Below are 23,837 nucleotides of genomic sequence, written 5' to 3' on the forward strand. Positions count from 1 at the left end.
TTTCTTTCTTTCTTTCTTTCTTTCTTTCTTTCTTTCTTTCTTTCTTTTTTTCCCTCCCTTCTCTTCTGAGCCATGTGGCTGACAGGGTCTTGGTGCTCTGGCTGGGTGACAGGCCTGAGCCTCTGAGGTGGGAGAGCCGAGTTCAGGGCATTGGTCCACCAGAGACCTCCCAGCCCCATGTAATATCAAATGGCAAAACTCTCTCAGAGTAAAGACCGAGCTCCACTCAATGACCAGCAAGGTACAGTGCTGGACACCCTAAGCCAAACAACTAGCAAGACAGGAACACAACCCCGCCCATTAGCAGAGAGGCTGCCTAAAATCATAATAAAGTCACAGACAGCCCAAAACACACCACCGGATGCAGTCCTGCTCACCAGAAAGACAAGATACAGGCTCATCCACCAGAACACAGGCACTAGTCCCCTCCATCAGGAACCCTACAGAACCCACTGAACCAACCTTACCGATGGGGGGAAACACCAAAAACAATGGGAACTACGAAATTGCAGCCTGTGAAAAGGAGACCCCAAACAGAGTAAGGTAAGCAAAGTGAGAAGACAGAGAAATACACAGCAGATGAAGGAGCAAGGTAAAAACCCACCAGACCAAACAAATGAAGAGGAAATAGGCAGTCTACCTGAAAAAGAATTCAGAGTAATGATAGTAAAGATGATCCAAAATCTTGCAAATAGAATGGAAAAAGTACAAGAAATGTTTAACAAGGACCTAGAAGAACTAAAGAGCAAACAAACAATGATGAACAGCAAAATGAATGAACTTAAAAATTCTCTAGAAGGAATCAATAGCAGAATAACTGAGGCAGAAGAACGGATAAGTGACCTGGAAGATAAAATAGTGGAAAAAACTACTACAGAGCAGAATAAAGAAAAAATAATGAAAAGAATTGAGGACAGTCTCAGAGACCTCTGGGACAACATTATATGCACCAACATTCGAATTATAGGGGTCCCAGAAGAAGAAGAGGAAAAAAAGGGAACTGAAAATATATTTTAAGAGATTATAGTTGAAAACTTCCCTAATATGGGAAAGGAAAGAGTCAATCAAGTCCAGGAAGCACAGAAAGTCCCATACAGGATAAATCCAAGGAGAAACATGCCAAGACACATGTTAATCAAACTATCAAAAATTAAATACAAAGAAACAATATTAAAAGCAGCAAGGGAAAAGCAACAAATAACATACAAGGGAATCCCCATAAGGTTAACAGCTGATCTTTCAGCAGAAACTCTGCAAGCCAGAAGGGAGTGGCAGGACATATTTAAAGTGATGAAAGGGAAAAACCTACAACCAAGATTACTCTACCCAGCAACGATCTCATTCGGATTTGATGGATAAATTAAAACCTTTACAGACAAGCAAAAGCTAAGAGAATTCAGCACCACCAAACCAACTTTACAATAAATGCTAAAGGAACTTCTCTAGGCAGGAAACACAAGAGATGGAAAAAACCTACAATAACAAACCCAAAACAATTAAGAAAATGGGAATAGGAACATATATATCAATAATTACCTTAAATGTAAATGGATTAAATGCTCCAACCAAAAGACATAGACTGGGTGAATGGATACAAAAACAAGACCCATATAGATCCTGTCTATAAGACACCCACTTCAGACCTAGGGACACATACAGACTGAAAGTGAGGGAATGGAAAAAGATATTCCATGCAAATGGAAATCAAAAGAAAGCTGGAGCAGCAATTCTCATATCAGAAAAAGTAGACTTTAAAATAAAGACTATTACAAGAAACAGAGAAGGATACCACATAATGCTCAAGGGATTGATCCAAGACGAATATATAACAATTGAAAATATTTATGCACCCAATATAGGAGCACCTCAATACATAAGGCAAACGCTAACAGCCATTAAAGGGGAAATCAACAGTAACACAATCATAGTAGGGGACTTTAACACCCCACTTTCACCCATGGACAGATCATCCAAAATGAAAATAAATAAGGAAACACAAGCTTTAAATGATACATTGAACAAGATGGACTTAATTGATATTTATAGGACATTCCATCCAAAAACAACAGAATACACTTTCTTCTCAAGTGCTCATGGAACATTCTCCAGGATAGATCATATCTTGGGTCACAAATCAAGCCTTGGTAAATTTAAGAAAATTGAAATCATATCAAGTATCTTTCCAACCACAATGCTATGAGACTACATATCAATTACAGGAAAATAATCTGTGAAAAATACAAACACATGGAGGTTAAACAATATACTACTAAAAAACCAAGAGATCCCTGAAGAAATCAAACAGGATATCAAAAAATACCTAGAAACAAATGACAATGAAAACACGACGACCCAAAACCTATGGGATGCAGCAAAAGCAATTCTAAGAGGGAAGTTTATAGCAATACAATCCTACCTCAAGAAACAAGAAACATCTCAAATAAACAATGTAAGCTTACACCTAAAGCCATTAGAGGAAGAAGAACAGCAACAAAAAAAAAACCCCAAAGTTGGCAGAGGGAAAGAAATCATAAAGATCAGTTCAGAAATAAATGAAAAAGAAATGAAGGAAACAGTAGCAAAGATCAATAAAACTAAAACCTGCGTCTTTGAGAAGGTAACCAAAATTGATAAACGACTAGCCAGGCTCCTCAAGAAAAAAAAGGAGAAGACTCAAGTCAATAGAAATGAAAAAGGAGAAGTAACAGCTGACACTGCAGAAATACAAAAGATCATGAGAGATTACTACAAGCAACTATATGCCAATAAAATGGACAACTTGGAAGACCTGGACAAATTCTTAGAAAAGCACACCTCCCAAGACTGAACCAGGAAGAAATAGAAAATGTAAACAGACCAATCACAAGCACTGAAATTGAAACTGTGATTAAAAGTCTTCCAACAAACAAAAGCCCAGGACCAGATGGCTCCACACGTGAATTCTATCAAACATTTAGAGAAGAGCTAACAACTATCCTTCTCAAACTCTTCCAAAATATAGCAGGGGGAGTAATACTCCCAAACTCATTCTATGAGGCCACCATCACCCTGATACCAAAACCAGACAAAGATGTCACAAAAAAAGAAAACTACAGACCAATATCACTGATGAATATACATGCAAATATCCTCAACAAAATACTAGCAAACAGAATCCAACAGCACATCAAAAGGATCATGTACCATGATCAAGTGGGGTTTATCCCAGGAATGAAAGGATTCTTCAATATACACAAATCAATCAATGTGACACACCATAGTAACAAATTGAAAGATAAAAACTATATGATAATCTCAATAGATGCAGAAAAATCTTTTGACAAAATGCAACACCTATGTATGATATAACTCTACAGAAAGTAGGCATAGAGGGAACTTACCTCAACATAATAAAGGCTACATATGACAGACCCACAGCCAACATCATTTTCAATGGTGAAAAACTGAAACCATTTCCACTAAGATCAGGAATAAGACAAGGTTGCCCACTCTCACCACTATTATGCAACATAGTTTTGGAAGTTTTAGCCACACCAATCAGAGACAAAAAAGACATAAAAGGAATCCAAATCAGAAAAGAAGTAAAACTGTTACTGTTTGCAGATGACATGATATTATACACAGAGAATCCTAAAGATGCTACCAGAAAACTACTAGAGCTAATCAATGAATTTGGTAAAGCAGCAGGATACAAAATTAATGCATAGAAATCTGTTGCATTCCTATATGCTAATGATGAAAAATCTGAAAGAGAAAGAAAGGAAACACTCCATTTACCATTGCAACAAAAAGAATAAAATACTTAGGAATAAACCTACCTAAGGAGACAAAAGTCCTGTATGCAGAAAACTATAAGACACCAATGAAAGTAATTAAAGATGATACAAATAGATGGAGAGATATACCATGTTCTTGGATTAGAAGGATCAACATTGTGAAAATGACTCTACTACCCAAACCAATCTACAGATTCAATGCAATCCCTATCAAACGACCAATGGCATTTTTCACAGAACTAGAACAAAAATTTTCCCAATTTGTATGGAAACACAAAAGACCCCGAATACCCAAAGCAATCTTGAGAAAGAAAAACGGAGCTGGAGGAATCAGGCGCCCTGATTTCAGACTATACTACAAAGCTACAGTAATCAAGACAGTATGGTACTGGCACAAAAATAGAAATATACATCAGTGGAGCAGGATAGAAAGCTCAGAGATAAACCCACACAGATGATGACCTTATCTTTGATAAAGGAGGCAAGAATATACAATGGAGAAAAGACAGGCTTTTCAATAAGTGGTGCTGGGAAAAATGGACAGCTACATGTAGAAGAATGAAATTAGAACACTCCCTAACACCATACAAAAAAAAAAACTAAAAATTGGTTAAAAATCTAAATGTAAGGCCAGACACTATAAAACTCTTAGAGGAAAACATAGGTAGAACACTCTATGACATAAATCACAGCAAGATCCTTTTTGACCCACCTCCTAGAGAAATGGAAATAAAAACAAATATAAACAAATGGGACCTAATGAAAGTTAAAACTTTTGAACAGCAAAGGAAACCATAAACAAGATGAAAAGACAACCCTCAGAATGGGAGAAAATATTTGCAAATGAAGCAACTGACAAAGGATTAATCTCCAAAATATACAGGCAGCTCATGCAGCTCAATATCAAAAGAACAAACAACCCAATCCAAAAATTGACAGAAGACCTAAATAGATATTTTTCTAAAGAAGATATACAGATTGCCAACAAACACATGAAAGGATGCTCAACATCACTAATCATTAGAGAAATGCAAATCAAAACTACAATGAGATATCATCTCACACCAGTCAGAATGGCCATCATCAAAAAATCTACAAACAATAAATGCTGGAGAGGGTGTGGAGAAAAGGGAACCCTCTTGCACTGTTGGTGGGAATGTAAGTGGATACAGCCACTATGGAGAACAGTATAGAGGTTCCTTAAAAAACTAAAAATAGAACTACCATATGACCCAGCAATCCCATTACTGGGTATATACCCTGAGAAAACCATAATTCAAAAAGAGTCACATACCACAATGTTCATTGCAACACTATTTACAATAGCCAGGACATGGAAGCAACCTAAGTGTCCATCAACAGATGAATGGATAAAGAAGATGTGGCACATATATACAATGGAATATTACTTAGCCATAAAGAGAAACAAAATTGAGTTATTTGTAGTGAGGTGGATGAACCTAGAGTCTGTCATACAGAGTGAAGTAAGTCAGAAAGAGAAAAACAAATACCGCATTCTAACACATATATATGGAATCTAAAAATAAAATGGTTCTGAAGAACCTAGGGGCAGGATGCAGACGTAGAGATGCAGACATAGAGAATGGAGTTGAGGACACAGGGAAGGGGCAAGCTAAGCTGGGATAAAGTGAGAGAGTGGCATGGACACATATACACTACCAAATGTAAAATAGATAGCTAGTGAGAAACAGCCACATAGCACAGGGAGATCAGCTCATTGTTTTTTGTCCACCTAGAGGGGTGGGATAGGGTAGGTGGGAGGGAGACGCAAGAAGGAGGAGATAGGGGGATATATGTTTATGGATAGCTGGTTCACTTTGTTATAAATCAGAAACTAACACACCATTGTAAAGCAATTACACTCCAATAAAGAGGTTTAAAATTAAAATAAAATAAAAGGCCATGGAGATCAAACTGGAAAGTTTGGTCTTTCAACAGGCCAAAAGAAGCCAGGCTCATCTGGCAGATAGATTGAGAAGGAGGGAACAGCTGTAAAGAGATTATTTAGGAGGCTGCTATATCCATTAAGCAACACACGAACTTAAGGGCATCAACACCTACCTTCACCAACAGGTAATCCTCACACACCTCTTAGATGTGAAGTGGAGGGTGGAGAGCAAGAGCTGAAATGACTCTGGGCTTTGGTGCCTGGATGAAGAGGACGCCTTGCCTGAAAAGCAGAGGGTATTGACCATAACAAGATGAGGTTGGCTCTGGCTCTGATGGTAGGAGTCCATCTCTAGGAAATAAATTGGGGGCTGGAAATGGAGATTTGGGGATCACTGCCCAAGAAGTAGAAGTTGATCACCTATGAGTCAATGAGATTTGCAAAAAAAGAAAAACATACCGAGAGAAGAAGGCAGCCGAGGGCAGAATCTTGGGGACTGCCTATACTGAAGAGAGAGAACTTTCTAGCAAAGCAGCCTGAGGTGGAGCAGCCAGCAGAAGGCACGGCTCTGTAGACTCATCAGAGTGGACAACTAAGGAGGCATGATTTTGAGAGTGAGGACATGATCCAGAGGTCAGAGATTTGAGGGTGAACAAAGGGACACTGATGCTCCCAGGGGCAAAGTCTTAGACTGGAGGGAGACAAATGATTCCCTAAGAGAGCAAGGGTTACATTCATCACACATGTACATGTCAAGCACCTACTATTTTCCAGACTCTTGTAGACACTGAGATTCAAGAGTACAGGCAAGATGCTTGTTCCATGAAGCTTCTGCTCCAGTTGTGGGGCAGAGGAAAGAAGATAAGTTATAAAAAATTTTTGAGCAGCTGAGGATGAAACTTGAGGAACTCTGTCCTTAGTCTGGGGACTGATGTCTTGGTCCTTTGGTGTAAGAGGAACAAGGCTGAAAAATGTCGAACAAACCTGTGCTGGCTCTTGAGAAGCACACAGGCGAAGTGATAAGAGTTGAAGAAAGAAGTTCAACCACTTGTTGAGGAGGGAAGAGGTGGGCTGTTCTGAGTTAGGTATTGGCAAGACTGCCCATGGTAAAAGGTACCCGGGACTCGGGATGACAGATACCACATTAGAAATGTAAATATTTGAAAACCACAGAATGGAAATGCTCAAGGTCACAGCAGCCTCGTCAGCTCATGGAATCCAGGTAGTAATTGAGCACCTTAAGAAGCCTACTAACTCTGCTATCTTGTTTCAGGAGAGCTGTAATTTGGTATAACTAGCTATCAATTAGTCCTGTTTTCCTCATCTGTAAAATGAGAGGGTTGGACAAAATGACCTCAAAGTTCTCTCCCAGCATGGTCAGTGCTGAACCTGAGGGCACACATGAAATTCTGAGTTAATTTGCTTCCTTAACCTCTACATCTAATGTTTAACTATTAGCGTTCAGAAATGCAGCTGCAGAACAAACAGGAATCTGTGCATGCAAAATCCTTAGTTTTATGGATCGTCTTGATTTTAAAATAAATTGCCCTGTGAAAATGTACAACTTAATACTGGTGGGAGAAATCTCAAGTGTTGTGGGTAACTGAGCAGAGTAATTGGTAGGTCATTGATATGACATTGATAGGACAGACTAGAAAATGATTAGAGATGAATGGGTTCTAATATGTGCAGGCCTGGGAAATTGCTTTGTGAATAATGGGAGAAAAGGGAGACATATTGGTCAAAGGGTTTCAGGGGGTGGGGGAAGGGAAGGAGCTTTTCAAATATTAGGATAAGAGTAGGTAGGGATATTAGATACAGTTATGCAAACGTGACTTCTCTCACAGAGCTAAGAATAATTTAGAGTAATATCTGCAGGACCTTTTTAAAAATTTTTTATTTTATTGACGTATAGTTGATTTACAATTGTGTTAATTTCTGCTGTACAGCAAAGTGATTCGGTTATATATATATATATATATATATATATATATATATATACACATATATACATTCTGTTTCATATTCTTTTCCATTATGGTTTATCACAGGATAATAAATATAGTTCCTTGTGCTATATGTAAGTCCTTTTTTGTATCTCTCTCAAAATTTGTGAATAAGAGTTAACCAGGCCTTGGGTAGATTCTGAAAACCTAAGATAAAATATGGTCACCGGGGTGCTAGCGAGCTGCCATCATTTAATACTTGAAAACTCGTATCACTTTCCATATGCATTGTGACTTGTGAATAATAATATACATGATCTTGAAAGGAATGAACCTAAGTATACATGCTCTTCCAAAAAGCTGCATTTTTATACATCTTGTCATTGAAATAAAGGTCTTTAAGGGTCAAAACTCAGCACTAACTCTGCAAGTTATTTGCTTGTAAATTTCATCTGGATTAATAGCTAATTGCTACTTACAGAAGCATGTTCAATATATTACTATTGAAAGGAGGTTTTGGCCTAACTAACTGCATTTTAGTTTTTATACTGAGGCCTTTGTTTATGCAAATAAATTCGGGTTTCAGTCTTACAGTATAAGGCACAAGTCTTAATTGCTTGTTTTTCTGACCAAGTGAATATTCTATTTTATTTACAATGTCATTGAGTAGTGCTTAGTTGTTTTTAAGCACTGGAGTTTTCTTCAAATCAGTAAGATATACATGAGTTGAAATTGAAAAGAGTGGAGAGTAGAGAAGAAAATCATGCCTGAGGTCAAGATGAATCACTTTGGTTGGACCTTCCGGAAATTCCCTGGTCCTCTGAGGTCTGGGTGTTTTATTTTCCCCTTCCTTCTCTACCACCCAGGGTAATTAGCAGGAAGCACTCTGGGGGTCTTACCTGGAGTCCAGGTGCTGGGGCCCAGCTCAGGTGAAGATCCCAGCCATCTGGGGAAGTGATGAAGGAGGCTGGCTCTGCAGGGAGGAGGCTCGAGGTGCTGGGAGACTGGTTTGCAACCCGCACCTATAGGCTCTGTGCTCACTTGACAGCCGAGAGAGTGGACCAGATGTGCCCTCCACCCGGAGGTGGAAACTGGGCATCGAGCAGGGGCCTCTGTCCCTACCCCAGCAGCCCTCACACACCTCCAAGGATAGAGCCCTTGGGCCACGAGTGCTTTCTAGCACAAGACTTGGTTTTTATGCATGAAAGACTGTCCCCTTGCATCATAAGATAATTATATCTGATATAGCTCCAGATTTTTCTTAAAGCTATTTGACAAAAAAAACTGCCAAGCAGAATTACCACAGAGGCCTGGGAGGTAGCACAGAGTTTTCTTATTCTTCAGAGGTGCTAAGGGAAACTGGAAGGTCTTTCTCTCTCCTGAATTCTATCCAAAGGGCACTGGGACCCTGGGAAATTATCTGGGGAAGCCTCACATTTTAGCAGCTCTCAATGCCAACCTGGGGCTTCACACTTTCCCTTGTGGGTCTGATTGTGGCACTAAGTCACGGGTTTTGTGGTTTGTTTTTAAAATGTCAGGTAATTAAGCAGCCCCTTGTGGTGGATAATTATCACAAACAAATGGGAACCCACTAGAAACTTCCCATGACGTTGGCTGGATCTCGTGCACCTTCGTTTGCGATGACCTCTTCATTCATTTCTACCGACATTTCTTCCCTGCACAATCTGTTCCCATAATGACCTCAGGACAGGATGTGGACAATCTGCACATCGTAACAATGACCAGGTCCGGCAGCCAGGGCCTGGGTGATTCTACAGTGTAAGCAGCATAGGACATGGGCTCACCACATTCTGATAAGAAAAATACTAACATGCCACTCAGCCCAGTTCCCAGAGATTTTCCTTATAGGACCGACCTTAGGAATGAGAGTTCAGAGAAGGAACTATTGACAAATGTCAATGGTTTAGGAAAAGTAGGAGTCTTCTATTTTTCTTTTTTCTTTTTCTTTTTTTGGCCACACTGCATGGCATGCAGGATCCTAGTTCCCGGATCAGGGATTGAACCCTTGGCCCCTGCAGTGGTAGCACAGAGTCTTAGACACTGGACTGCCAGGGAAGTCCCAGGAATCCTCTATCTTTTTAAAACATGCAAATGTCTAACTGATTTTCTATTTCTTTCCATTCACTCCTCTCATCTGTTTCCAAACTATAAGACGGTTCAGTTATTTGGCATCCCCCTGAGTTGGGGTTCATCTTTTCCTCTTGGGTTCCTCTTGGGATAAGAGGAGCCCTGGTGAGGGGTCTCAAGCACCGTCAGAAGAACCAGCTTCTCTATGTGCTGCAAAACCCCAGGCAAGTCATATGACCCCCTGGGCTTCAGTGTCCTCATCTGTAATGGGAGAGAGGGTCACACTCACTTCTCCGAAACCCCTTTAAGTTTTAACTTTCTATGAAGTGAAATTTCAAGAAAAAGCACAGAGATCCCAGACTCCAAATTTCATCTTATTTAATCAGGTATGGCAGTTTTATAAGAACATCTGTCTTGGAAGACACCCCTTCCAGTTTTGTCACTGAGAAGATTTAGGAAGATGGAAGTTCCTGCAGCTAAGACTCCTGCTGATTTTGGTGATTTCTGGTACCTCGGGAGACTGGGCTCCATGGGACGAGAGTGATGCTGTCACTAGGAACTATCTTTGGCTCTTCAAGAAATTGTGCTAGAGACCTATCTGCTACATTTAAAATTCTTTATAAGACATGTGGCATGTATGGAAGTACATGTGACCCAGGTGATGAAATAGTTACACACTCCCTTAAACATTAACTTGCTTATAAATCTTTTTACCCTGTTACTATAAAGAACAAGGAGTCAAGTGTTGTCTTGGTCTTCTCATAAATATACAGGGAGAATGAGCTACCAAATCATGAAAAGACATTAAGAAAACTTCAGTGTATATTACTAGGTGAAAGAAGCCAATCTGAAAAGGCTACTTACTGCATGATTCCAGCTACATGCCATTCTGGAAAAGGCAAAACTGTGGTGGCAGATAAAGATCAGTGGTGGCCAGGGATTAAGAAGGAAGGGAAGGATGAATAGGGAAACACTGAGGGTTTTTGGGCAGTGAAACTACTCTGTATGGAATTGTAATAATGGATACATGTCATTACATATTTGTCCAAACCCATAGAATGTTCGACACCAAGAGTGAGTCCATATGGTAAACTATGGACTTTTGATGTCAGTGTAGTTCACTCTTGGTAAGAAAACTCTACCATCTGGTGAGTGATGTTGATAATGGGGGAGTCTGTGCATGTGTGGTGGCAGACGGTGTATGAGAAACCTCTGTACCTTCCTCTCAGTTTTGTTGTAAACCTAAAACTGCTCTAAAAAAGGTATTGAAAAATAATACATATATACACTTTGAATATTTATATTATTAGGGAAGAGACCTTGCAGGCAAAGGTAACAAGATGGGATGAAACCAGAAGCAACAGAACAGGGGGCCTGAGTGGGTAGGGACAGAGCATGGGTAACTGAGGTCAGGTGCTGGAGAACCTTGATGATAAGCAGGTCCTGGAACGGGTAACTGCAGGACACCACAGTAGATGCTTACGACTACTGGGTTCCATGGAACTAGTTAAGGCTGCTACTAATTGCAAACATCCCCAGCTCCCAAGGGCACCTGGTGTTCTCTTGATGCCAAATTGATTCTGTCTCCTCTTCTCTGAATTTGGGAGACTTGTGGTTTCTTTCCACACCAGCCTGTGCAGTATGTAGTCAATTTATAGTTTACAGGGAATTCTCCCACACCCATATATGCTTTCCACTGAAGTACTTTTTCCTAGACCCGCCCAAATTCCAGAGCATGGTTCAATGGTATGCCAAGTTCATAGTTTTTCTCTCTGTCACTCTTCTCTCCTTATAAGACCTAGGAGAAAGTTACCTTTTAATGCTTCTATGTATTTTTAACAGAAAAGAATGAAGGACCAAAAAAATATTACAAGGGTAATTTGATTCAATTTGCATCGAGAACTACAGTCTTTTCTAGAGGGAAACCCAGTAAGCTAGTCCTGCCAAAACTAAACTCTCCTTCATCAAAGGTTGAGTAGCTACAGGGGTATAATCCCTTTAAAAAATTAAAAATATTTAAAAAGCTGCTTGCAGATTTTGTAAGGGTGGTAACCTAGACTCTGGAATTGTGAGTTTCTTTATAAAGTAATTTCTAAAAAGCAGAATTGTATAAAAAGGGAATTAGGTCCTCAGGGAAGAAAGGAGGGTTGCTTTGGGTCATATTGAGAATATTTGTTCCCTACTGATTCATAGAAACAGGAGTGACTTCCCCACACTTTTACAAAAATCTGCTCATCGAACGCTCCTGTTTTATTCTTGCGGGTAGGAATTTCTTCAAGTTTACAGATGAGAATCTAAGAAGTTAGATAACTTTCGGAGGATCACACAGCACAGAAGTGAAGACTCCAATCCAGGGATTCCACTCCCAAGTTTAACTTTATTTTTTCACCAGCTGCCTTAAAGAAAAGCCTTGCTTTGCCCTTGGGAGTGGGGGTGATGGTGAGGAATCAGTGGGGGAGGGTGGCTACCAGGAGTGGGGAGAGAAAGAACCAACATCTGTTGATTGCTTCCCATACACCCTACAGTACACACTGAGGCTCTGATGGTCGGTTGCATCTCACCCATGGGAGCCCGCACACCTGAAATTCACATCCAGGAATGTCAGCTCCCAAGTCCAAAGTCTTTTCCTGAGACCAACCTGCCCCTCTTCACAGACAGCCCTCTGTTTGTCAAGTTTCCACCGTTATCTACCTTGAGGCTTTTCTCATTCCTCTCCCAACTTTTTTCCTCTAGGGCTTCAGTAACTCTTACCAAACACATTCTGAAAAAAAAAAAAATCTACATTTTCTTACTCCCCTCCCCCAAATGTTATGATTTTTATGTCCTCTTTTACATCTTCATGTTTATCCTTTTGCTGTTCATTGTAGTTATCAACTATACTTCAATAATAAATTGAAAAAAAGAACTCATCAAATATTCATATTCTCTTATACAGAAGTTTCCAAAAGACTACCCATTTGACTTTTGCTAAGAAATTAAGACTGTGATTTTTTTAAAAATCCACCTACATATTTTTCAAAACTACTATAATATAGCATTTTAGGTTTTGCTGAAGTTTTGCTTAATCCCATTACAACACCGAAAAAGTAGAAGATAGTCCCAGCAAAACAAACTTGAAACTGTAGATTCAAAGCCAACAACGAATCATTCTGAAGGAACTGGCCCAGCCTGCTCTCTCTTTCCATCGTTAAGACTATCTGTCAGATCCTGTTTGTATTCAAAAGGTCTCCGATCTTATAAAAGAATAAACTTGAAAAGTCTTGCTTTAATCATGTCAGTAACTAGCAAATTTGGACGCTGCATCATCTTTCCCTTTTGATTGGAAACACATTCAAGAATGGGCTTGTGGACTTCCCTGGTGGTGCAGTGGTTAAGAATCCACCTGCCAATGCAGGGGACACGGGTTCGAGCCCTGGTCCGGGAAGATCCCACATACTGCGGAGCAACTAAGCCCGTGCGCCATAACTACTGAGCCTGCGCTCTAGAGCCCATGAGCCATAACTACTGAGCCTGTGTGCCACAGTTACTGCAGCTCATGTAGAGTCCGTGCTCCGCAACAAGAGAAGCCACCGCAATGAGAAGCCTGCACACTGTAATGAAGAGTAGCCCCCGCTCGCTGCAACTAGAGAAAGCCCGCGTGCAGCAACGAAGACCCAACAAAGCCAAAAATAAATAAATATATTTATTAAAAAAAAAAAAAAAGAATGGGCTTGTAGTTTATCCAGAGTGTCTCAGGAAACTAAAGCACATAACTTGCAGAGACCAGGTATTCACCCAGTTCCCAGGGGCCTGAGTTGCTGGAATCTTCCTTTGGGAATACATGTAACCACCCTCTGAGCTAAGCACAGACTATTAAAGTCATGATAGATGTTAATTTATGGAATAACTTGCCTGACTTTAAAGAGGAAAGGGAGCAGATTAACCATACTTAGAACAGGGAATAGAGGAAAAGACTTATGTCACTAACACGATTAGAAGTAGCCATCCTTCCGGCCTCTGAGACTCTGATTGGCCAGCCAAACAATAATCTCTCAATTCCTCTGACTTTTTTTCTGGAGAGTAAATTGGGATGGGGCTACCAAGCCCTCCTGCAACATCTTTTCTTGCTGGCACCTTTAGACTCTCTGCTGCTTCTCTTCTTCAGTTCCCAAACATGCTTCTCAAGTTCTCTGATGTGTGAGTCAGGGCAGGTATTAGTAGCAGTGTCTTCAGAAAGTTCCTTCTGCCTTTTGCTACTGGGTCAGAAGACTCTTTGGTCATCCATCTGCTTCCCTGATTATCCATTCTCTTTCTGCTTGGTGGACTTTCCCTCTTCCTTCTCGCGCCCCCAGTTATATCCCCCAGGGTCTTTTAGTCATCCTCTTTTATTTCTCTTTATTCTCTCTCAGCATCCTCTACCTTACTCCCTTGACCGGTCCTGGCCCCATTTCTTTACCTGTGCCTCCTCTTAGATTCAATCTGCGTTTCCAATGTCCCCTGGTTCACCTCCCATAGAGAACTGCTCAGAACCGACTCGTCCAAAACACAACTCACATTGTTCTCCCTGCATCCAACTACTTCTCCTGATTTTTGGTTCCAATCAATGGTGACCTCATTCTCCCACCTGTGTGTCTTGACACTCCCTCACTCCTGCCTAATTAGTGCGAGCCCAGATACACCTTCTTAGTGTATCTCGTGTGTGTGTGTCTCTCTTTCCCTCTCTTCTGCCCCTGCTCTGCTCCAACTTCCCAGTCCCTTTGCCCAGCCTCTCGAAATACCCTTCTGACAAGTCACATGGTCTTCACTACTGGGCTGATATTCAAAAGTGCAGCTCAAGCAAAACCTTCAGTGACTCCTCATTGCTTATCAAACCCCAAACAGCCCTTCCCAATGAGCTTACCCTTAAGGCTCATCTCCCAGGGAGCAAAACTTCAGGGTGTGGCCTCTAGAGACCGATGTCCTCACTTCAAAGCCCAGGATCACACCGTCTAAAACCTGTGACGGTAAGCAAGTTACTGAACCTCTACTCTCTGCTTTTCTCATCTCTAAAACAATGCTAATAAGAAAGCCTCCCAGATAGGCAGTGGTTGTGAGGATTAAGACACAGCTGGAATGATCTGGCCTTTGGTGAGCACTCAGCAGTGTCCACCATCATCAGTGTCATCTAGATTCTTGTCATGACTCCCAGACTCCTTCTCTGCAGCAGACTCAACCCTCTGCCCACTGCAAGCCTCCCTGCCCTTCCCTTCAGGTGTACCTTTGTGCCTGCCTTTCTCCTGACCCTTGATGGCTTCTCCTCCCCATATGCTGATTTCTGAAGTCGTATTCATTCTCCAAGGTTCTCTCCAAGACCCTTCCCAACTGTCCCAAACAGATCTGATCTTTCCCTCTTTGACTCTCCTCAGGCTTTTGTCAAGGTCTCATGTAATGCTCATCATATTCTGCTGGGCAGCGCAGCCCTTCATGTGTTTTGAGTATTTCTTACTATTTTTCCACCTGCATCCCCATCCACACCTCCTCCCGCAGTGGGATGGAAGTTCCTTGAGATTAAAGACTAAGTCTTCTCCTCCTGTATCTTCTGAGACACAGCCTTCCAGCCTCCTGCAGAGCAAGCTGCCGGCACATGTGTACCAGGTAGAGAGAACTGAGTGTCAGAGCCTAACCAGCCACATTCCTGAGTTGATTAAGAAACTCATTAAATATACATTTTGACCAATATAGCGCTAGGAAGTCACAAACCGTTTCTTCGGATATTGAATACGAAACAGAGTGCTATGCAAAAAAGGCTAGTTAAGAGACCATTCCCAGGATGTTGGACTAGACAAGTTAAAATCCATAATTGTAAAATGTATGTTTAACTATACAACCCTCATGCAGCCTCAGACTCTGAAACACCATGTACTGGCATCCACTACTCCTAGTCGGAATGAAATGCATTTGATTGTAATCACAGAAAAGTGGCTCTTATAAGTTTTAGTCCTATAATATTTCATCTTTAAAATGGGCAAATCTTAGAAAATTCTCTTCATCTTAAAATTTAAAACACATTGCGAGCCAAATACCCTCACTGCCGCAGGTATGCTAACACAGACTGTATCTAAGCATAGCATTTGAGGGAGACTGAAATGATGTGAATTCCCTTGTCTCCTGGATGGGTCACACCATGGATCAAATCACCCTTTCCTCCCCAAGACTGCAGTAAATTCTTTCATTCCTTTCTTTCCTTTATTTTCTTCTCCAGGATCAAACTTTCAGGCCACACCAAACCCTGCTGGCTCTGCATTTACTTTTTCTGTTTTATTTCCATTTTCTTCTTTCCAAAATACTCTGCATGTTTCCTATTTTCCCTCCGTGGGGCTCACACAACTACTACATTGTAACTTGGTGGCCTGTTTCTTCTCACTCACAAATATGTCTCCCTCCTTAATAGCCCCCTTTAAGTGATTCTAACAGCCAGTCTATCACTTTGTAATGGTCATCAAGGGAGAAAATGCACTAGTCAGGAGTTTTCAGATACATGTATTTTCAAAACACTTCACATATAAAGTCCTGTGCTCTATGTTTACAGGATGGGACGGATGTAGGTCACGGTTCAACTGAAGATGTAATTACAGCAGAAATTTTGCCTCGGTGTCAATGCATGTTGATTCAACAAGCATTGCCTAAGGAATTATTTGGGCCAAGCTCTGGGAGCACAGAGGAAGAATCAGGTAAAATCTCCATTGACATTGAGCTTACAACCCAGTAGGGGAGAGACACAAGTAGACAGGTGATTGCAAAGTAGGACCAAGTGGGATGAACCAGCTACATCCTGATGGAGAAAGTTTATAACCTCACTTACAGACAATTAAATTATAGAAATAGTGAGAAAACGAAAAAAAGAAAAAGATCTCGAGAGGCAGAATTAACATTGTCTTTTAAAAGAATTATAAAATATGGTGCACATAAAACTAGATTCAAGGACTGCCTAATTGATTTCCAGGGTCAAATATGAAGCATATTTTAAAATATACATTGAATTCTAAAGTCACAAACAAGATTCCACTGCTGTGGGTCAGGGTACATTAATTTGTGGTTTTTAAAAATAGGTTAAAACTCATATAAGTAAATGATTTCATCAAATTACTTCTTTGAGGCTTACTCTTATTTTTCTTTTCCATTTACTTTTAATTAGTACTGTATTTGTGTGAGGGTATGTGGATGTGTCTTTGTAAATTCACCTGAATCCTTTTGGGAATAAGATGTACATAAAGAAACAAAGAGACAAAAAGGAAATAAATTATTTGCAGCTGACTGGGTGGCCACTTTGTAATCGCAAAGGCTGGCCAGTCACCTACAGGTCCCAAAAGTACAACTCACAGCCAAGTGGAGTATGAAACTTGTAACATGTTCTTTTCTGGGAGTATGTGAAAACTTTCCAATCAGAACCTGCAAAAGTGTCCTCCATGGGGTTGTGTGAAGTATTAGTCAGAAGAGTGAATAATAGTTACAAGGAGGCGGAAGGAGGCGGCAGACAGTTTTGTAGTCCAACATGGTTTAAACAACTTGGGATTCAAAGTTAAAGGATGTCTTTGCTGCTGGATTTCTTAGACTTTTTAATACGGTAATGATAACTGGCACATTCTAAGAGGGAGTTCTAGACTATGACAGATTTCCCAAACCTATCAGAGTATAGACCTTCTTATCTCCTGTAGGCCAAGAATTACACAGAACTCTTCTCAGGACCACTTGCTGGCCAGCAGAACTTCCCAGGAGAGATGCTGCTTTACCGTCAAACTTGATTGTGTTTTGGGATGCTTCCTTCAGCCTTCTGGCTAGGGGATTGCTCCTGCCCCTAGACCCCTAAGACAAGAAGTAGACGGCCAGCTTCCAAGGGGTCTTCCCCCAGTTCCCAAGAGATTGAGTCATGAAGGCACTGGAGTGGACCCCTCAGTCCCCTCACCTCCCCATGCCAATAGGGATCAGGTGGGTTGTGGTGCTAAGAGGTGGAACCCTGAGTGTTCCTTGATCAGATTATCATGACATCCGTGTGGACGATAACTGAGCCACATGAATATGATACCCACCTCCTTTGTTAAAGGGTGATGCTAAGATCATTGTCACCATGGCAACACTGTTTAGAGGGCAATTTTTTGTACACTTAATCTTTACTATGGACCTTAAGTGTAAATTACAGATTTGAAATTTACTAAACAAGATGAGATGTTGAAAATAAAGCAGCATTGTACTGTGACACTGTTGGCGTTGGAATAATTTCCTCTATACCTACACAGTTAGTGTCATTATTAACGTTATGGCTAAATACACACCCACGCTCGCTGCCTTTGTTAGTTGCATATCTATGTCTGCATGTGATGTAGCTCACTATCGGTTTATACATAAATTCTTTCCATGGACTTTTGAAAATAGGACGAGGACAGGGCAGGTTCTCATTCCTCAGTATTTAGAGAATTCTTAATAAAGGAGCCAGGTGCTCCTGGGCTCATATGTATATATTTTTAACTTGTAGCAGGTATGTGGGGATAGGATTTGTAGGAAAAGTAGAGATGATGTCAAATTTCATGATGTTTCAAAGCAAATGATAGGCTTCTCAAATGTGTTCTTGGAAGTTAGGGCTAGACAAAGGGGTAACTCAGGAAGTAAGAAAGCCAGATTCATTCGGGGAGCCAACCTTGCACTCTTTGGCAGGAGACTAGGATGAGGAAGATACCAATCTGCAATATTTGAAGACGTAAAATTCACTGAGTGAGAGCATTATTCGGCCTGGCAGGCATGAATTTAGCCAGCATTCATACTGAGAAATGATACTGATAACTGCGATTGGAGCTGGAAACCACACTCATAGAAATAGAAGAGGCTGTCCCTTGCCAGACACATAGATATTTCGCTGGGCAAGGCCTCAAGCCTATTAAAAGAGAAGTGTGTTCTTTATGCCTTTAATATCTTTCTAGGTTCTAGGCCCACGACTAGCGCAAAGTTCTTCTGTTTTTAACTTGAGGACTTTTCAAATGGAAAAAGTGCACCATGAATTTCAATTCCCACATACTCAGCTGTAGGAGTTTTGATAGCATCTTACCATTAGCATCTTACCACTGGGTAGTTATAACCTAACGTTTTTGACCACAGTACAGCATTGTGCCAGTGAAATGAGAAATGTTCTAGGTATCACCCACATCAGTCTTCCATATATCACCAATCATTAGATGTATATAAGCACAATTATTTGATATTTTCACTTATCAGTTTTCAGAGTTACTTAGAGGGCAACCAGCAGCTAAAATTTACATAAATTAATTCAACCATTCCTGCAGGAAACAAGTATTGGGCCTTTATTACGTAGGACACAGAGTGGATTTGTCATGAAGCTAATGGAATGCAAGCTTCAGGGCTCCTCCCTTGTACCAACCTTCTCCAAAGCTTTGTACCTAATTTTACAGTCATAATTTTGCATTCCTTTTCCTTAAAGAGGGCTCTCAAAATTGTATAATCTCCAAGCTCCATAAAATCTTGATCAGCCTCTGGTCCCGGCACTAGAGAAAACTCACAAGAAGTTCATATTTATCAGCCCCACAGCAGGGCAACTTCGGCTGAAACAGGATGTGGATTGAAACCCAAACCCAAACCTGGGCCCTGAGAACTGGATCCTTTTCTGCAGAGCTCCTCCTCTGAGCCACCTCTTTTGTATTCATTCCGATGGCCCTGACAGTGACTGAGGGCTAGAGTGATTTGTAATCCCAGGGTCACAGTCAGGCCACGGATGTCACTTCCCTGAACTCGGAACCCTGAATGGGAGCCTAAGTAGCCAATGCTGCCATGTGGCTACAGATCAGCCAACCATGGAAGGAACTGCTTGCTTTGTTTAATGTGGATCAATACACTTCTAGATTGCTCTGAATCTGAGCTGTGGGGTCATGAGGAAGAACAAAACAAAACTGTGCTTATTCTATTGCTAATTCCTTTCAACGGCTCCTCTGGGTCCTCAGCCCCCAGGCGACACAGGCATGCTCTTCTACTTCACTGTTTCCTATGGACAGGTGTGTTCCTACGGACAAGTGTGTTTTGTCCTTCTCGTGTATCTTCTGATTCTGTGAGCCTGGTCAGGCAACCCTAGTTCATCTTCAGATATGACTGAAATATCTGGAATTCTGTGTTATAGAATTTTAGGTGTGGGACCACAGACTATTCTGGAATTAGGCCAGGTGTGAATTTCTAAAGTCCAATTGGGTTGCAGTGACTATTGGCTTATGAATCCTTTCACCAGATAAGTCACGGTACCAAATGAAGGGAAGGCAGGTATACAGACCCCTCACAAGCTCTGACCTTTGTTTATGGGAAAAGCAGAAATGTTTTTAGTTAAAAAGCCCTGGGAATACAGTGGGAATTTCTACGTGGACTCAGCTGCATTGTGAGCAGAGGTGCCCACATTGCTGTCTGCATTAGCCCAAGGAGCATTTTGCAGGGAGGGCAGATTTTCAGATTTGTCTTTCTTGCTTTGTCTTCTACCAGGAACGTCTATATGCTCATTTTTTCCCCCTTTTATCTTAACAAAGTAATGCTTAGCAAATAAAACTTCTTTCCCAGAACCTTCACTTTCAGATTTTGAGTTATTTTCTCTTCTCTCAATTTTCCATTTCAAGGTGGGGAAGTGGGCTGCCCTTAGTTCCTTTAGCTGTGGGAAGGTTTGGCACTTCTGGAGCTGCTCTTTCTGGCCACAGAGTGCTTTCTCTGTCTGTAAAACTGGCAACAGGAGGCCACCTGAGCGGCAGCAAAGAGCCAGGTGTTTGGGGTCAGATCCGCCCCCTTCCATGGCACTGCATCCTTGAGGGGCACAGAGCACGCCCCCCCCACATCCACCTTGGATCGCTTTGCTCCTCTGTTCTCCCCGTACCCAGCCAGGCCACACCAGTTGCACCCAAGCCCCACTCCCAAGGTGCGTCTACAAGATGAAGGTGAAGGGCAGGAGACAGGAGAATAAAGAATCACCCCTGTCTGATATGCATCTTTCACATACCCTTTAATAAGCAACACACTCTTCTTTGCGAGCATGAAAGCTAACATTAACTCTGGCCATAGCTTTCTGACTATTTTTGGAGCAGAATTCTTTTTACTTAAAAGAAGAATTGAAACGGCACAATTGGAGATACCTGATTTACTCTGGCGTGAAGTGCTTGAATGGTTGCAGGGGAGAAGACGGTAGCTGAATTCCTTACAGAGTAAAGGCTGAAAGGCATGAGTAGGGAGCTTTATATGCCTTAAACAAGCCTTCCCAGGAGCTTGTCATCAGCAGCTCTAGCATGCTTACGGTTCATTCTGCAGACTCCTGTGCTGGTCCTAAGATTCTGATGCGTCCGCCAGGCAAATACTCTCCGCAAACATCTCTGGACTCTGAAGCAGAGTCAGGAAGGAAGTCAGTGGGCTGCCCCGCGTCTCTGACAGATGAGAGGGGGTGTGGCAGGAAAGGAGATTTCAAATGCTTGACATTTGTGATTAAGTCCGAAAATGTTTGTCTTTGATGCCTAAAGCCACACATTGGTGGCTCTTCTTGTACAAAGCACGTTGTCATTCAGGTACATAATTACACACACACACACCCCCAAACCAGAAAGTTCAGCCCTTTTAAGATTTCCTTCACACAAGGGCAGAGCGAGAGTAGAAGGATCCAGCAGACCTGCTTCTCTCAGCTCTTCGGGACCGCGGGCATGGGAAGCCTGGGGTCTCACTCTGTCTCTTTTCCCCCAAACACGGGGCTGTCTGCACTGGTTCTAAGTGTCAGGAGAGGAAATTGGGGAAATAGCATATTCCGTAAAATGACCACAACGGTTGATGAGAGGAAGGAGTGATGAGAGTGTGGGAGGAGTTTTTAAAACTGTGTTTTCCTTAAGCAACCAAATCGCCAAATTTAGCTAAGTCTATTTCTAGAAAACCCCCAAACTACTTAGACATTTACTTAATTCAGTGAGGACCTGTCAGCCCCGTTATTTGATTAGTGTTTCTGAGATATGACTGGTGATTTGGTGAAACTCTTCTACTCTCCAGACGTTTGCAAAGACCAGTCATATGACCTCTGGGTTGCTCCCTGCCTGGCCATTTACTGTATTTATCACTAGGGAAGGAAGAAAACTGCTAAAAAAAAAAAAAAAAAAAAAAACACCTGGGGAAAACAGTGCTGAGGGCACACGTGTGTAAGGTAAGCACTTGGTTGTCATAAAATGATGGCATTTAAAAATGCATGATAGTTGTATTTGACTCTTCTCTTTTGATTTTTAGGACAATTTTAAATTGAAAGAATTTATCACCTAAGGCTATCGTAGATCATTACATATTTATTTTAACATTTATGAGAGAGGACAGAATGGAATAGGATCTAGGATTAGCCGTTGTGTGTGTGTGAGTGTGATTTTGAGGTTTCAAAAAAAGAACTTCAAGAATCACTTGTAATATTTTTTTCAAAATCCTTCCTTTAGATAAACAAACAAACAAAAAGATTAAGATATTTTCTGATGAGAAGAAATAAATCTAAAGATTTTAATTGAGTAGGACTAATTTTGGTCTTTCATTTTGCCAAGTTGAACATCGCATTTGTTGTAAGTTTCCTAACCTGTGACTTAAAGAAATCATGAGGTCAAGAGATTTCTGTTGAACAGCACATTCTTATTTCCTTCAGGCAACTCAATGCGGAAGTGCAGAGAAGATAAAAAAACTAGCTTCACAGGAACAATGTGGAAATTTCACCCAGTATAACATTGATTAGCTGAGAACCGTCTAAACCCCCATGAAATTATACACAGGTTATAAAACGCATTAGCCATGGGTTGTGAACCAGGTTCCTAATGTTTCCAAAGTCAGAATTGTTTACATTCCTTATACCTACCACAGAAAACTTACATTACTTTTTTCTTATAAGGATAGGTAACAGATTTTAAAATTTTCCGGCGAGGTTTCGCCTTACGCCAAGCTAAACTGATTTCTCCGCCGACTAAGGAAAGTAACTGCTGAAGAACGATGCAAAAAACCCATGTAATCACTAAAAATCAATAACAAACTTGCTCTCACAGACACTAGGAGAAAAAAACACTTGCAAACAGAGTAATTCTTCTCCCTCCATCTAGATCACTTACACCCACAGCAAACAAGACAACATCTGGTTATTGTTTTACAGGCATGAATAAAGCCTTTTTTTTTTTCTTGCCCCATCATTAAGTAAAAACCCGTTTTCCACAGGCAAACAGCACTTGTAAATTCCCCCAGATAAGCCTGGAAGTCTTGAAGGATTTAAGTCAGTTTCAAAAGAATCGCAACATTTTCATTACCTTTGGAAGGAAAGTTTTTCAGAAATCCCTCCAGCGAGCAGCATGTTCCAGAATTGACGTAAGCCTGTGCCTCTTACCTGCGAGGACTGGTGAATGCAGGCGCCTGGTTAGATGCGAGGTTATGAAAAGGCGAGGAGATGAGTCCTCCACGCAGGTCGCCTTGGGAAGCCTAGGTCTTCAGGTTCTCTCAGAATGGAGAAAACGCTCTCGCTGTGCACTGTCAGTCAAAAACAAGTTGGTACAAGTCGGAGTAGAATTTACCTGAAGGAACTGAAGAGAGAAAGAAAGAGATTGGGAGAGATTGGGCGGAGGGAGGGAGGAACGGGAAAGGAGGGGGGGAGGGAGGGAGGGAGGGAGGGAAGGAGAGAAAGTGAGAGAGAGAGAGAGAGGAATCTGAGAAAGGAGACCACGATGTCAGCAGTGTGTCTTAAGGGAATCTACAGACCGGCAAAATATTCTGATGGACACCCAGTCCTGAGTTCTCCAAACACCTGCATAAAAAAAAAAAAACTAATGCCCTTTTAAAGAATGCCAGTTAATCTTTAAGAAACTTTGGCCACTCTTATCACAGCCTTTATAAAGATCCCTTTGCGGAAATAAACTATAAATAAATAACCAGATTATGCTTTTTAACAAGCTCTCCTTCACCTCCTGTTCTCTCCTCCTCTTCCCTCTCCCCACTCCAGGTGAATATTAACAAAAATCCTTCCTCCTGGGAAAATCGGGATGAACCCATATAGATAATGCATATATCAAATATACGTATAAGCAAACATGGCAGATGGACACTCTATGTTTTTAATTCAATCTCCTTCTGGCTGTATTGATT

At 41.2% G+C, this 23,837-nt stretch overlaps 1 protein-coding gene across 3 annotated transcripts in view; it reads right to left on the minus strand.

The window, feature by feature from the left end:
* Nucleotides 1-23,493, minus strand: part of KCNJ15 (potassium voltage-gated channel subfamily J member 15) — a 52,748-nt gene extending 29,255 nt beyond the window's left edge. For 2 of the 3 annotated variants that reach the window (XM_029215435.1, XM_029215434.1), the window contains exon 1: nt 23,086-23,309. The gene's annotated coding sequence lies outside the window, so the exon portion shown is untranslated. Of the gene's footprint in view, nt 1-23,085; nt 23,310-23,453 lie in introns of those variants that run through there. The other variant, XM_029215433.1, reaches the window with a different exon arrangement.
* Nucleotides 23,494-23,837: the final 344 nt, after the last annotated feature.

The sequence above is a fragment of the Monodon monoceros genome, unplaced genomic scaffold, assembly GCF_005190385.1.
Source record: "Monodon monoceros isolate NGI ecotype Baffin Bay Population unplaced genomic scaffold, NGI_Narwhal_1 Super_Scaffold_11, whole genome shotgun sequence".
Lineage (NCBI taxonomy): Eukaryota > Metazoa > Chordata > Mammalia > Artiodactyla > Monodontidae > Monodon > Monodon monoceros.